This window comes from Pleurodeles waltl, chromosome 2_2, assembly GCF_031143425.1.
Source record: "Pleurodeles waltl isolate 20211129_DDA chromosome 2_2, aPleWal1.hap1.20221129, whole genome shotgun sequence".
Taxonomy (NCBI): Eukaryota; Metazoa; Chordata; class Amphibia; order Caudata; family Salamandridae; genus Pleurodeles; species Pleurodeles waltl.
The window spans coordinates 338,158,627-338,175,103 of record NC_090439.1 but is presented as its reverse complement, the minus strand read 5'-3'; the positions used below and the strand labels follow the sequence as shown (position 1 = coordinate 338,175,103).

Here is a 16,477-nt window from a genome sequence, read left to right as displayed (position 1 = left end):
CAAACAAAAAATAGTCTTAATTCTAAGTAGTTTTATGCTATTAAAAGAGGCTACTTGCTTGCTCAGGCCAAACTTAAACACATAAAATGCTTTGTGAACCGGACCCTGGGTTCCCATCTTTGTCACTGGAGTCCATCGCTCCAGTATGGGAGTGTGTGTGAGTGTGTGTTCTAGGTATGTCATAAACTACCCTGCCTCTGCCATTACATTCGCTCTCCTATACTGAAACCCTCTTTTTTGCTATATTTTTTATTGAACTAATTAAAAAAGCAATATTGATGACATGGTCAGAAGAAACAGTGATAGGTGTCTCTGTAACATAATGGAGATATAGAGCCTACATACAAAGGATGAACATCCACAGTAGGACATTTATTTAACCCTGCAGCAGTTGTACGGACATATCAATACAATCTATATAACATTATTAATTAAAATGACATACAAAGATAACTAAATCAGCGGAATCAAACAAATTACTTCAATTTAGCATATGTGTACTACTGACAGAGTTAAAGAGGTGAAGGATAAGGGGGCATAAAATGTATGCTTTCATCAAAGTTTTACCGGTCCATTATGTTACAGCACAGCATTGTATTATATAGCTGACTTTCATCTCTGTATGCAAGTTAATGAGTGGAGGTGATATGTTGAATCTTTCATGCAGAGGGATGCAAATCTGAAAATATATGTACAGATAAAGTATTTGGGGACTCTCAGTTGACATTCACAACTCTGCAGTAAATATTTGCTGAACTAGTGTGCCAGTATATTGCGCAAAGTCCCATGTGTCCAGCAGAGGCGCATCTTTGTCCTTATTGATATAGCTATAGTAGCCATATAAGTTATTTATCATTTACACACACGAGGGATTATATAAAAACGGTCCTATAATTGTGTGAAGGCTTGATTTGGATCTTGCACTTTCTAAACCATACAGTGACTGGTAGATACGCCATCACTTTGGTAAGCCACTGTAACTGATCAGGGATAGTAGCCTTCCTCCTGTCTTTCATAATACATGTTTTGGCATCCACAGGGGCCTAGGCCTGCCATCTGCAGCTGTAGTTAGATAGGCTGTGCCAGAAATGCAGTGGTGTCAGCTACACCAAAAGGATCATCAGAAGGGTACAGGTGACATACTGTACATCCCAGATGCCCCACCAGTAGCAGATGTTAGGGCAGAACCATAAACTTATTAGGCACGCTTGCTCTCTCCACATAGACAGTAAGTCTCACTTCAAAATCAACCATTCCAGAGGGAAAGTAGCCTGCAGCATGTAGTACACAAATTGAGTGTTAGTGTTCCAAATTGCATGTACCCAGATGTGGCTAGCGTGAGCCCCCAATCATGCTATGAGCCAGCAACTTGCATGTGTTCACTCTAGGCCTTGATCCTCCCCAGACAAATTGTTTCATAACCACATTGATATTAGAAAGCATGGACTTGGATATTGCCTACAGAAGTCAATTATATTTTGGGGTGACAACCATATTTAGCTCGCTGTTCCCTGTCCCACATTGAAAGATTAAGACTGCCTTGTAAAGTGATTTTTAATTTGTGTCATTAGGGGATCTAGATTATCTCTCACCATATTTTTAAGACCTCTGTTAATACTAACTCCTAGACATCTCAAACCTTTGGACTTCAATCTCATGTCATAGTCAGGCATACTGGCTCTGGTAGTTGCAAATGACATTGGTAATGCTTTGCCCTTTCTCCAATTAATCTTATATTGTGAGCATTCTGAGAAAAACTGTATCAAAGACATCGAGCCAGCATTGTGGTTCACAGCGACGTAATAATGAGCATGATATCATTTGCACATAAGTGTCTTCAGTTTGCCTATATGCGCAGGCTAAGCTTGGTTAAATGGTTGAAGGGTGAGAAGAATCAAGAGTGGAGACAAGGGTAATCTGTGATACGTCCCTCTAATCACTAAAACTGATCTGGAAAGAAAGTCTTGATAGTTGATCTATGCTAGGGGTCTCCAACCTTTTCTGTAGCGTGATCTAATTCTGATCAGTGAAAATCATCATGAACTACCGAAGGCTAAACAACATGCGTATTATTACCAGACACTTCCACACCCGCCTGCCTTGACTATAAGCCTAATGTCCATAGAGCAAGATACTGTGGTCTGAACAAAATACCTTGACTAGGGGCACAATGACAGGGCTGCTATGTGTGTCAGTGAGAGCTTTGGGGATGTATGAACATGTGTGAATATGAATGGGACATATGTGTATGGGTAAGTGAGTGCCTGTATCGTACGCACTTTTGGCACAGGACATACCTTCCGCCATATGTGGCACCGTTACATGTATAACACAAATGAAACAACCATTTCTTTAAATGGGTGAAATTAAAAGTGCAAAAACGTTCATAATGGCGAACATTTTTTTGCACTTTAAATTTCTCTCATTTAAAAATGACTGTAGTAATAAATATGGCACAGTGTTCTACTGGCCACTGGATGCAAGTGGCCTGCTGTTTGTAATTGCAACACTTTGAAAAGAAGATTCAACAATATTAACATGAAAAGTTAACTTAATGATTCATTTTAACTTTCTCTGATTTAAAAGCATTGAGAAACGTTTTGTTCTCACCTCCAATATTGAGTTGACAAGGATTTTTATTTAAGAGATAAATACCTTAGGGCTTCAATTCTTCACCTCTGTACCTTACTCTATCACTGCTGCTTATCAGGCCCTGCTATCTGCAGCCTGATGATAATAATGCAAACTAAACACAGCCTTCCCTTAACTTTGAAAGAAACAAGCAGTTGCAATGCAGTGGGTCTTGCATTTGCTCCAGGTAGAGCTATTGGCAATGTAAATTCCTGACTGGACTTTTCTTGCCACATAAATTGAAAATGAAAAGTAAAACAGTTGACATAAGCACGCTGATTCAAAGTGCCATGGCTGCCACAAGCATGATAGCGAAGGAGAGACACAAAAGGAAAAAAAAAAGTTATCTCATAGTCAAACATATCGCATTCATGCAATTATCCATGTAACAGGGTGTCCGAGGCGTTAACCAAACCTCCCCAAAACGGGGCAAACGTAAAGCCTTTACTAAGGATAACAAAGTATTTTTAAAAGGCAAGCCCACGAACAAGTGAAAATGATAGGCATGAGGTGGGCGTGGTTAAACGTTCACATTGATACCAAAACTTTGGAAAAGCAGCGCTTGTGCGCTGCTATGCTCAACCTAAAAAGGGTCCTCTTTAAGTTGAGCATATAGTGCACAAGCGCTGCTTTTCTGACATGCTGGTATGTATCTGGGCTTTTAACCATGCCCACCGCATTCCTATCACTATCACTCGTTTGTGGGCTTGCCTTTAAAAAATCCTTTCTTTTCGTTGGTAACGGCTTTACTTTTGTCCCTCCATAGGGCGGTTTTGTTACCGCCTTGGCCATCGACCCTGCTACATGGATAATTGCACGTTTGCCAATAACTTTGACAATGAGCAAACTTCTTTTTCCTTTTGTGTGTCTAATTCACGCTAATGGTGGCACTTTAAATCAGCTCACTTATGTCAACTGTTTTACTTTTGTTTCAGTTTGTGTGGCAAGAAAAGTCCAGTTAGTAATTTACAAGGTTATTAGCTCTAACTCGAGCAAATGCAAGACCCATTGCATTGCAAATGCTTGTTAAAGTCATCTTATTTGCTTTCAGAGCTTACAGAGTAACTCACCACCCAACTGTACAGACGCTTAGTTGCTCACAAGCCAACATTTTTAAACCTCCTACGTTCAGACTTAAAACACGAGGAGGGAAATCCTTTACAGTCTAGGGTACAAAGGCTTTGAATCATCTCCCCAGGCATTTGAGATTTATCGAATCGGAAGCCATCTTTTGAAGGCAGCTCAAGACATGGCTTTTTGGTATTTCTAATGCTTTGTGTTACTCACTCATTCCTCTGATGCACACTCCACTCAGGTCAACCTGTTTTATGTAGATGCATTCATTGCCACTTAGCGCCAGGATTCTCCTTTGGGAGTGGCAGTGCCATTCTTTCATATTTATTACTTTGTCAGTTAATCTTCTAAAACCCTACATAAAACTCCTTGGAATCAGGAACAATCTGCACAAAAGGTCCTGGTCATTTTGGGTCTGGCAGCTTTTTCCCCATTCCCGGGACTGATAATCCCTGTTACCTCATAGGCATATCTGCGCCTGAATCGTTAATTCAGTTGTGGGTATCACTCTGTAGAGACAGTGATGAACTCAAAATGGAGGTCAGTGTATTCAATGTCATCACAATTCTTACCTCTACATCTACTTACCTGTAGTGGAGTGGTAAAGCCAATGTAGTGGATGCATTACTATTGTCATCTGATATAAAACATGCAATATAGTGAGAGTATGCCAATGTAATGGCATCAGTCCTGAACATTTAACAATTCAGTCATTCACCTCCACAAATTCAAAACTTCATACCACCACCTAACTTTACAAAATGGTTAACATTTTCACCTTTATACTGATAAGTTGCCACTTTTAGATGAAAGTTTAGCCTTCCTTTCTGACACGTTTTCTTAGGTAAATACATTTTGCAGTAAGGCTAATAAGTCTTTGAGTTGAAACTGTGAACTTCATCACTTGGGCCATTGTAAAAAGTTTAGACTATTTCTCCATGCTAGCAAGCCATCTTTGAAGCAGTATTTTAACCCCCTCTTTGCCATATGTTTACCCATACTGTTTTTATCCATTGACCTATACTATGAATGGCTTGTAGGCAAAGTAGGGTTCAGTCGGCAACACACTAGTGACAAAGTAACTGATGTATCGTAGAAGATAAATATTCCTTTTGTGAATGTATCAGAAATCTTTGTTCTTTGTTTGTTTGTTCAAACTTTTTCAAATATGCAGACATAAGCCTGATCTTTATAGCGAACTGGCTGCAGTAACCTTTCCATCAGTTATTATTTAGTGCAGTCTCAAACTTGAAAGCCACCATGAGCTCATCCCATACTTGTATTCAAGGCCAAAGTCTTAGCTTTTGTCCTGATGCCTCCATTCACAACAAGGGGCAGTAGACCAGAACCCTTGAGAAGAGCTTTTAACTGGATACATCACTTACATCTTTTAGGTCTCTTTCCAGATGCCTTCCCTAACATCACTAACTTATTCAACTCCTGAACATACTGCAGTCAGCTTCCTCAGACATTATGATTGAAGAGCAAGAGTTTATATGCAACCTGTTCATGAGGCTAGCACTTTGCAAATCACAGACGGCCAAAACACATCTGGAGTAGCAGCCATCAAATGTCCGCATGTTATGACACATGGTTTCTAAGCTCGTTATTATGGAGTAAACATCTGAATACATATTCATTTGTCAGCATCAAAAATCACACCACCGTATAGTATACAGGCAATAGACATGCTCATTTATACATTTATAGGTAACTCCAACTTGCCTTCTCTACCACAGATAAATCCTGCAGTCTGTCTGTACCACAGATGTTACTCATATGAATTATAATGTATTGATACTTCTGACTTTCCTTTATATTTCTGTTTTCTGTCAATTCTAGATTTGTCAGCGCCCAGCTCAAAGTATTGGACTCATCAGAATATATTTATCTGATATATTCCAAGGATAGAAGTTTTACAATCTGCTGATAATTGAGAAGAGGACACTCTATTGTTCATGGTATAGTACGGCATTTTTTGAACAACATTTTACTTCGTGACTGTATGGAATTTAATACAAAGCCAACTAAAAGTGAATATGTGAAATATGTTTTCTGCACCTTAGAATAAATAAAGCAACATGCAATTTTTCAGATAAACTGCATTTTTTTCCAATTACTTTTTCAATACATCTAGTTGTAAAAAAGATAACTTAAGCATGCAAAAAAAGACACTGGTAACTGAAATCCGCTTCAAAATTGTTACAGGTTATGAAATGTATCATAACATCACTTGGTTGACAAGGGTCTACAAACCGTTAGACTGGATAATTTCAGGTTGCTAGTAAAATATTCACTAAAGACATGTAATTATTGCCATGTAACTGTCTCACCGTAGTAAAATCATAATTTACCATTTCTTCTCCTGTTACAGAGATGTATAGACATGTATAGACACTAATATCCTCTTACTTTGCTTCTCACAATTGCAACCTCTCATATCTTCAGAGCTCTCAGACACTAACGTTATACTAACTGCCAGGTTACTCTAAGAGTAGAAAGTTCCTGTTTTTGACCTTTAGTCTGAATTCATCCCATATTTTGAAGCCCATCTCACCTCCTTGCTCCCCACTCCTCGTTTGCAGCAAATCCATTTCCACAAAAAGCTATTTTTTCAGGTCACATAACCCATCAGCAAAGCATGGGGAATCTGGGGCCAGATGTAGCAACGTTTTTGCACATAGCAAACAGCAAATTTCACTGTTTGCGATGTGCAAAAAGCACATTGCGATACCCAATCCCCGTTTTGCGAGTCGGTAACCTGGTTACCGACTCGTAAAACGGGACTGCGAGTCGCAATTAGGAAGGGGTGTTCCCGAGTCGCAGCGCAATGCGGTCGCAAAGCAATCGCAGTTACTACCAGTGTCACACTGGTGGTAACCCATTCGCAAAAGGGAAGGGGTCCCCACGGGACCCCTTCCCCTTAATGGCATGGAAAACATTTTTTCAGAGCAGGCAGTGGTATATATATATATATTATATAAAAGCAGTCACAGACATGGTGGTCTGTTGTCTCCAGCAGGCCACCATCCCTGTGAGTGCTGTGAGTCTCAAGGGGGTCGCAAATTACGACCCACCTCATTAATATTAATGAGGTGGGCCTTTGCGACCCCCTTGCGAGTCGCAGATGGTGTCAGGGACACCATCCTGCATACTTGTAGGAAGGTAGCCTCTTTCTAGACTTGTTACCCCCACTTTTGGCCTGTTCGTGAGTATATGTCAGGGTGCTTTTACTGTCTCACTGGGATCCTGCTAGCCAGGGCCCAGTGCTCATAGTGAAAACCCTATGTTGTCAGTATGTTTGATATGTGTCACTGGGATCCTGCTAGCCAGGACCCCCGTGCTCATAAGTTTGTGGCCTATATGTGTTCCCTGTGTGGTGCCTAACTGTATCACTGAGGCTCTGCTAACCAGAACCTCAGTGTTTATGCTCTCTCTGCTTTTAAAATTGTCACTACAGGCTAGTGACTCATTTTACCAATTCTGATTGGCACACTGTAACACCCTTATAATTCCCAAGTATAATGGTACCTAGGTACCAAGGGTATTGGGGTTCCAGAAGATCCCTATGGGCTGCAGCATTTCTTTTGCCACCCATGGGGAGCTCAGACAATTCTTACACAGGACTGCCACTGCAGCCTGAGTGAAATAACGTCCAAGTTATTTCACAGCCATTTTACACTGCACTTAAGTAACTTATAAGTCACCCATATGTCTAACCCTCACTTGGTGAAGGTTAGGTGCAAAGTTACTTAGTGTGTGGGCACCCTGGCACTAGCCAAGATGCCCCCACATTGTTCAGGGCAAATTCCCCGGACTTTGTGAGTGCGGGGACACCATTACACGTGTGCACTACATATAGGTCAATACCTATATGTAGCGTCACCATGGTAACTCCGAACATGGCCATGTAACATGTCTAGGATCATGGAATTGTCACCCCAATGCCCTTCTGGTATTGGGGTGACAATTCCATGCATTCCCGGGTCTCCAGCATAGAGCCCGGGTACTGCAAACTAACTTTCCGGGGTTTTCTTCGCAGCTCCCGCTGCTGCCAACTCTCAGACAGGTTTCTGCCCCCATGGGGCCTGGGCAGCCCAGTCCCAGGAAGGCAGAACAAAGGATTTCCTCTGAGAGAGAGAGTGTTACACCCTCTCCCTTTGGAAATAGGTGTGAAGGGCCTGAGAGGGGTAGCCTCTCCTGGCCGCTGGAAATGCTTTGAAGGGCACAGTTGGTGCCCTCCTTGCATAAGCCAGTCTACACCGGTTCAGGGATCCCCCAGCCCTGCTCTGGCGCGAAACTGGACAAAGGAAAGGGGAGTGACCGCTCCCCTGACCAGCACCTCCCAAGGGAGGTGCCCAGAGCTCCTCCAGTGTGTCCCAGACCTCTGCCATCTTGGATGCAGAAGTGTGAGGGCACAATGGACAGCTCTGAGTGGCCAGTGCCAGCAGGTGACGTCAGAGACCCCTCCTGATAGGTGCTTATCTTTCTCTGTAGCCAATCCTCCTCTGTGGGCTATTTAGGGTCTCTCCTGTGGGTATTTCACCAGATAACGAATGCAAGAGCTCACCAGAGTTCCTCTGCACTTTCCTCTTCGACTTCTGCCAAAAATCGACTGCTCCAGGATGCCTGCATAACCGCCACAAAGTAGCAAGAAGACTACCAGCAACATTGTAGCGCCTCATCCTGCCTGCTTTCTCAACTGTTTCCTCGTGGTGCATGCTCTGAGGGCTGCCTGCCTTCACCCTGCACTGGAAGCCAAGAAGAAATCTCCCGTGGGTCGACGGAAACTTCCCCCTGCCAACGCAGGCACCAAACTTCTGCATCACCGGTCCTCTGGGGCCCCTCTCATCCTGACGAGCATGGTCCCTGGAACACAGGAGCTGGGTCCAAGTGCCTTCAACAGTCCAGTGGCCCTTCTGTCCAAATTTGGTTGAGGTAAGTCCTTGCCTCCCCACGCCAGACAGTAATCCTGTGTACTGCATGAACTGCAGCTGCTCGGGCTTCTGTGCACTTTTGCAAGACTTCCTTTGTGCACAGCCTAGCCCAGGTCCCCAGCACTCAGTCCTGCATTGCCCAACTCGCTGAGTTGGACTCGACGTTGTGGGACCCTTCTTTTGTGGCTCTGAGTCGACCGTTGTCCTCCGATCTTCTGAGTGCCTGTTCCTTTGCTTCTGTGGGTGCTGCCTGCTTCTGCATGGGCTCTCTGTGTTGCTGAGCGCCCCCGATGTCTCCTCCTCCAAGAGGCGACCACCTGGTTCTTCCTGGGCCCTGGCAGCACCCAAAATCCTGAACCGCGACTCTTGCAGCTAGCAAGGCTTGTTTGCGGTCTTTCTGCGTGGAAACAACTCTGCATCCTCCTGCACGCTGTGGGACATCTTCTGACAAAAGGAGAAGTTCCTGGCACCTTCCGTTGTTGCAGAATCTTCGGCTTCTTCCACCCAGAGGCAGCCCTTTTGCACCTTCATCTGGGGTTTAGTGGGCTCCTGCCCCCCCGGACACTTGCGTGGCTCTTGGACTTGGTCCCCGTCCTTTACAGGTCCTCAGGTCCAGGAATACGTCTTCAGTGTTTTGCAGTCAGTTGTTGTCCTTGCAGAATTCCCTATCTCGACTTTACTGTCTTTCTGGGGCAGTAGGGTAAATTTACTCCTACTTTTCAAGGTCTTGAGGTGGGGCATCTTGGACAGCCTTAGTGTTTTCTTACACTCCCAGCGACCCTCTACACACTACACTAGGCCTGGGGTCCATTTGTGGTTCGTATTCCACTTTTGGAGTTTATGGTTTGTGTTGCCCCTAGGCCTATTTCTCCCTATTGCATTCTATTGTGTTCTACATTGTTTGTACTACTTTTATAACTATTACTTACCTGATTTTGGTTTGTGTCTATATATATTTGGTGTATATTACTTACCTCCTAAGATAGTATATCCTCTGAGATACTTTTGGCATATTGTCACTAAAATAAAGTACCTTTATTTTTAGTAACTCTGAGTATTGTGTTTTCTTATGATATAGTGCTATATGATATAAGTGGTATAGTAGGAGCTTTGCATGTCTCCTAGTTCAGCCTAAGCTGCTCTGCTATAGCTACCTCTATCAGCCTAAGCCGCTAGAACACCTCTTATCTATTAATAAGGGAAAACTGGACCTGGCACAAGGTGTAAGTACCACAAGGTACCCACTATAAGCCAGGCCAGCCTCCTACAATACTGAATTGCGATTTGCAAATTGCAAGTCTCTTTGACTCTCAATTTGCGAGTCGCAATTCATGAATTATGGACATCTGGCCCCTGGTCTTCACTGCTGGCCGTCCCTGCAATACACCAGTCGTAAATCCAAGGCCAAGAAGGGATAAATATTTCTTCAGCCTGAATCCCTAGCTTGTAGAACACTCTGTTAGAAAGGACGGACTTTGCACAATCCACGATGTAGGCAGAAACAAAGTTCTCTGTCTGTGCATCTTAGAAAGGTAGTGGCCTTATTCTGATCTATTCTGTGTTTCAGAGAAATGTGATTTACACAGGTTTGAGAGATGTAATGTGGCAGTATAAAACTGCTGCTACTGAGAAACTGGCGTGTGTGAGCAAGGGCACCTCTAATATGTCAGTCACGAAGAACTTTATATATCTCCCACTTAGTTACACTAGGAATTGATGTTGTAAGTCGGCCCTTATATTTCCAAAATACTCTTTCCACTTTCTGGCCCTAGACATCTATTTACCTTAGAGACAGCATGTTCTGCTGGCAGTTTTATCAATAAGGAGGTTCAGTCTCTTTGGAAAAAAAAGTTGCCATATACAGTGTCAGAACCACAAAATGATGGAAGAGGAATGGGACCTCAGTGTGTCTCAGAGCAAGCCTGCACATCAAGGAATGGTCTGTGTTATATAGAATTCTGTGCACTTCACCAGCCTATTTAGCACTCTCTACATTATGAGAAAAACACCTCTTTGTTCTCCAAGTGCCTAAACCCGCCACTATACATTTTAAGTGGAAAGTGTGTTAATGTGTAGGGCTCAGTTGCCACATTTGAGTCCAGAATCAACCAACACCAGTTGACCATAAGGCCCGCTGTGTGGCAGAAGCTTTGCGCTAGCTGATAATTCCTTTATAGAAAGTAGCACAACATCTAGATAAAGAGAGACGGTGTGTTATGGTCAATTCAGAGAAAAATTGGTGCACTAAGTTATTTTGCAGTGCAAAAGGCCAGCTACAAAGGATTGCCTGGTTCTGCATATGTTCTTCATGGATTACTCTTGCTATCTTCTCCACTAGACTTCCAACTAATATAGTGCTCAATATTGTGGTGGTGCGATTCAACAACCAGAGGCATCAATCTGTCCTGCATTCCTTCCCTTCCATCTAAGGTTTTGAGGAGTAAATCCATTTGACTCGTTGATATCAATAAAACTCATCATAGATAACTTATAAGCTGTTCTAGAACAAAAAATCGGTGTATTTTTCATACCATATTTTTAATTGCCAACCGTATCTTCAATTCTATTCCGATCTTTAAACATTCCCCATTTTGTATCTAACATCTTTGGTACCCCACCTGCCTTACCAGATGTCACTGTATCCTCCATAACGTTTCTTTGTTTATTGTATATACTTGAATGAAAAAACTGGTGAAAATGCTTTAAATTTTAGTTTTGAGGCAGTTTCATACCTAAGACCTATTGTACATCAAATGTGGTCTAGCCCTTCTCCCTACTAACACATTGTGCTACTTATGTGTTGATATGTTATCCTCTTCAAATCGGCATGTATTGTAACTGCTTAAATAAATGTTCGACATATAAAGACAAATGGTCAAATAGTAGGGAAAAATTCAAACAATGATTCACATCCAATGAAACTATAAATCATTCCTTGAGATTGCAATTTAATTGAGCAATAAATTATTTCATTTTCTTTCTCCAACATCAAGGCTAGTCAAAAAGACGAATATACAAACTGGCAAATTTCCATATATACAAGGTCCTTCACAGATCTCCTTGTTTTCGATCAATGTGTGTATCTTCATTAGTAGTAATAATAATCCACTTATCGGAGATGGTTGCTTGATTAATCACATCTTTACTCCTTTTTTCACTTCCTGTCATTATTTAAGAAGAGATGTTGTACCAAGAACCTTACAGGTCGAATTAGTTTTCGTTGCAACCTCTCCAATTATTAGGTTGACACGTTTCGACCCTTTCACATATGGGCCTCTTCACCGTCCCTGTTCTCATGGAAGCTCAAATGTAACCTCCTCAGATGTCCCTAGGCACTAGGGCCAAAATACCTCCTCAAGGGGCTACTACCGTGGCTCCTACAGAGGTAACTATGCCAAAGGTAGAGGTAAGGGTGCCTACCCGCGTGGAGCAACACCCACCACTAAACAACAACTTTCCTCTCCTACCCCTTGAACATATAACACCTGTCGGATGCCGATTACAGGATTTTCTACCACATTGCAAATAATTACATCAGACCAGTAGGTGTTAGACATTATCCAACATGGCTATTGTCTGAAACTCACTATCAAACCTCCCCAGTGTTCAACCTTGCACTCACAGGCTACCACTGGAAAATGAGACATTGCTCAAACAGGAAGTCCAAGCTCTTCTTCTCAAAGGAGCCATAGAATCTGTTCCTCTTCAAAACCAGGGCTCAGGAGTATACTCTCTATACTTCCTAATACCCCAAAAAGACAAATCTTTATGGCCAATCCTAGATCTCAGGCCACTAACAGAGTACATCCTATCAGAGCGCTTCCACATGGTCACCTTGCGAGATGTGATTCTACTCCTTCAACAAGAGGAGTTTTGGCTACAATATACCTAAAGGATGCCTATTTCCACATACCAAACACACCTCATCGCAAATACCTGAGGTTTGTGGTAGGCCTCAAACATTACTAGTTCAAAGTGCTCCCCTTTGGGGTGACTACTGCACCTTGGGTATTCAACAAGTGCCTAGCGGTGGTAGAAGCCCATCGACGCAGACAGAAAGTCCACTTATTTCTATATCTGGATGATTGGCTTATCAGTCAACACTCCTCAACAGTGTCAGCAACACACTCCAAGTACAATACTGCTAGAGGTTCACTGTCATTTCATTGTTACCAGGTCTCACCTACACCCTCTTTTTAGGGGCTGTTCTAAACACATAAATAGGTTTAGCCAACCAAATTTTGCATGAGCCCAGAATTTTCAAACACTTTTACCTCAATTTCAGACAAATCAACAACTCACAGTGAAAACAGTCATGCGCCTCTTTGGGATGATGGCCTCCTGCATTGCCAAAGTACCCCATGCCTGACTAAACATGTGTCCGTTACGTTAATATTTACCTTGGCAGTGGTCTCAGTCACAGAGTCAGTTAGAGGATTTAGTGTTGATAGACTGCCAAACTCATCACTCTCTAGAATAGTGGGATACCAACAACTTGTTAAAAGTGCAGCCTGTTCCCCACCTAACTGTTGCAACGGATGCATCACTCACAAAATGAGGTGCACATTTGAGGGATCTCACAGTACAGGGTCTCTGGGACACCAAACACTGGGGTCTCCACCAACTACCTGGAGCTTGAAGCCTTTCACTGTGCATTGAAAGCATTCTTACCTCACCTGATTCACAAGGTTGTCCTAGCCTAGATAGTTTGACAGCCATTTATTATCTACATATGCGGGGAAGAGGGGCACACTCTCCCCAGTTGTCTTGCCTATCCCAAACCATTTGGAGATGGGCTCTTCATCACAACATTCACCTGTTAGAGGTTTACCTTCCGGGTACAGACAATGATTTTGCAGACCTCTTCAGCAGTATGCAGCAACAAGTCCACAAGTGGAAACTCAATCCACAAGTCCTCCTCCCATACTTCCACAAATGGGGTTTCCCTCAAATAGGTCTCTTTGCAACTGCAGAAAACGCAAAATGCCCAAACTTCACACCCAGGTTCCCATACCCACTATTCATGGGCAACGCACTATGGGTGAGTTGGTCAGGGATATTTGCCTATGCTTTCTCCCTCTCCTTCCATTTCCGGTTTGGAAGCTCAAGTAAACATCTCTTACAATGATACCAGTGGCACCCACTTGGGCCTGTCAGCCCTGGTTCACGCTATTGCAGGACCTCTCTGTAGTTCCCTTTGTGAAGCTCCCCATCAGGCCAGACTTTGTCCCTCAGAACCATGGAAAAAGCAGGCACCCAGATCCCAAAACTCTCAACTTAGCGATCTGGCTCCTGAGGTCATAGTTTGGTGACCTCAGTCTACTACCTGAGTGCATCACCATTCTTAATGAAGCCCGTAGACCTACCACCAGAGCATGCTATACTGCAAAATGGAAAAGGTTTGTCCCTTATTGTCATTCAAAACCTATTGATCCTTTCAGAGCCAATGTACAAGACATTGTCTGCTACCTTCTTCATTTACAAAAATCTGGACTGGCATTCAGAGCCTTAGCATTATATACCTCTGCAATGACTGCTTAGCTACATTATAGACAACATATCTCTTTATTCAAAATACCAGTCATTAAAGCCTTCATGGAGGAGCTCAAGAGAGTTGTTCCACCATGGGTTCCACCTGCACCCTCATTGAACTTAACCAAAAAACCCACTCTCTCCAATGTACTACTATTTCTCACTCTATACCTCTCTCAGTCTTTCACTTTCCAGTCTCTGGCTCATCCCAAACTACAGTCTACTACTGTGATCTCTAAAATAACCCTTCCTAGACTCTTCCCTCCTCTGACCCTCCTGGATCACCCCAAACCTCAGTTTACTACTATAATCTCCAAAACAACAGTACTAAATTCTCCCTCATGTATCTCTACTTTGACTCTTCCCAAACCTCAGTTTAGTAGTATAATCTGCCTAATCCCTTTCTGCAGACTCATCCCTCCTCCATCTCTCCTTTACTCATTCCAAACCTCATCCTACTACTGTAATCTTCCAATTAACACTTTCTGTATTCTTCCCTCTTCTGTCTCTCCATTATTCTATTCAGTCTAACTAACAGACTCATATTTCCCTATACTAATACTGTACTCATATTTCCCTACACTAGCCCACCACTAATCCTTTAGGTTCTGGAGTTGTGTGCTACTCACCGAAAAGTGCATCAAAGGCTCGTCAGGAGGTAATAAGTGCTCTATAAAAACAATTATAATTGCAATATTCCTTCCCCAACCTGCCATAAGCATTGAACAAATGATTAAGACATGAAGCATGTCTAACTGGATGTCAAGGAAAAATGTATATACTGCAGACTGACTATGTTGTCCATTCAACATGGAAGTTGTTGCATGATCATTGACAGATCTATCCAAGTAGTTTGAGTGAGTGTTAGAAATGGGGTCTCTAGTTGGCAGTGGTTTACACCCTGTCTATGTCGGGACCCTCCCTCTAATCGGGGTCAGGGAGACACACAGCTAAGCTTACCTCTGCTCACCCCCTTGGTAGTTTGGTACGAGCAGTCTGGCTTATCTCAGAGGCAGTGTGTAAAGTATTTGTACACACACACACACACACAGTAACACAGTGGAAACACCATATGAGTACTCCACACCAGTTTAGAAAAATAACCAATATTTATCTAAGTAAAACAAGACCAAAACAACAAAAATCCAACATACTCAAGTAAAGATACACATTTTCAAAGATTCAATCTTAGTATAGCACTTAGAAACACAATAGCTCCAGCTGGGGCTATCACAGCGTCTTGATGGAGTCGCTTCCAACAATCCAATGCCTCTGGTGAGGGAATGCAAGCAGGTCACAGAGTTGCATGGATACCGGGTACAGTGCCTTGGAAAACGATGAGGAAACAAAGGCGTTGCACATTGTGGGAAACGTAAGGTGTTGCTGGAGCTGGTGCGGCGTCGGTTCCCTCTACCGGGGAGGCGAGGCATTGGTTAATTACTGCTAGGTAGAGGAGGTGAAGCGGCAATGGTTGCGAGGTGTTGGTTCCTTACGACAAGGCAAGGTCGATGAATCCAGCAGGTCAAGATGTGAGCCGTTGACATAGCGGTGTCACAGACACACCACAGGTGCTGCAGTGGAGTCAGAGTCGGGTGTCAGAGACGTCAGTGTAACAGCACTCAGGACTCAGGCTTTGGCTGGACCTGGAGGCACTGCGACAGGCTTCAGGTTATGGTAGTTGCACTCAGCTGAGTTCACAGCTCCAGGCAGCAGCACAGCGTTGGCGAGTGGCGTGGGTTCCAAAGTTGCTATGGAGTCAGTGTGCTCAATCTCTTCTTGGTTGCACCAGAGCTCACTTCCAACGGCTGAGAACTGGATTTGGCACCACTTGGCAAGTCAGGACTCTTAACAAGAGAGCCCAGTCGCTAGCAGGTGAAGTTTTTGATGGCCCTGAGACTTCTTAACAGGAAGCAGGCTCAGTTCAAGCCCTTGGAGAACCTTGAAAAGCAGAATGTAGAAAGCAAAGTCTAGTCCTTTCACTCCCAGGACAGAAGCAGCAAGCCAGCACAGCAAAGCTACAGGCAGAATGGCAGTCTCTACTAAACATCTAGTTCTTCTTCTCGGCAGAATGTCCTCACTCCAAAAGTGTTCTATGTGGTGGCAGAGGTCCATTACTTATACTCATTTCTGTCTTTGAAGTAGGCAAACTTCAAAGAGAAGTCTTTGTAGTGCACAATACCCTGCCATCCCTTCCCTGGCCCCAGACACACACCAGGGGGTTGGAGACTGCTTTGTGTGAGGACAGGCACAGCCCTCTCCAGGTTCACGTGTCAGCTCCTCCCACCACTCTTTCTCAGGATGAC

The 16,477-nt window shown here is 43.3% G+C and overlaps 1 protein-coding gene across 1 annotated transcript in view; it reads left to right on the top strand.

The window, feature by feature from the left end:
• ZBTB14 (zinc finger and BTB domain containing 14) overlaps positions 1 to 16,477 on the top strand; it is a 109,460-nt gene that overhangs the window by 56,229 nt on the left and 36,754 nt on the right. Inside the window, exon 2 of the mRNA XM_069219807.1 lies at positions 5,548 to 5,666. The gene's annotated coding sequence lies outside the window, so the exon portion shown is untranslated. The remainder of the gene's footprint in view (positions 1 to 5,547; positions 5,667 to 16,477) is intronic.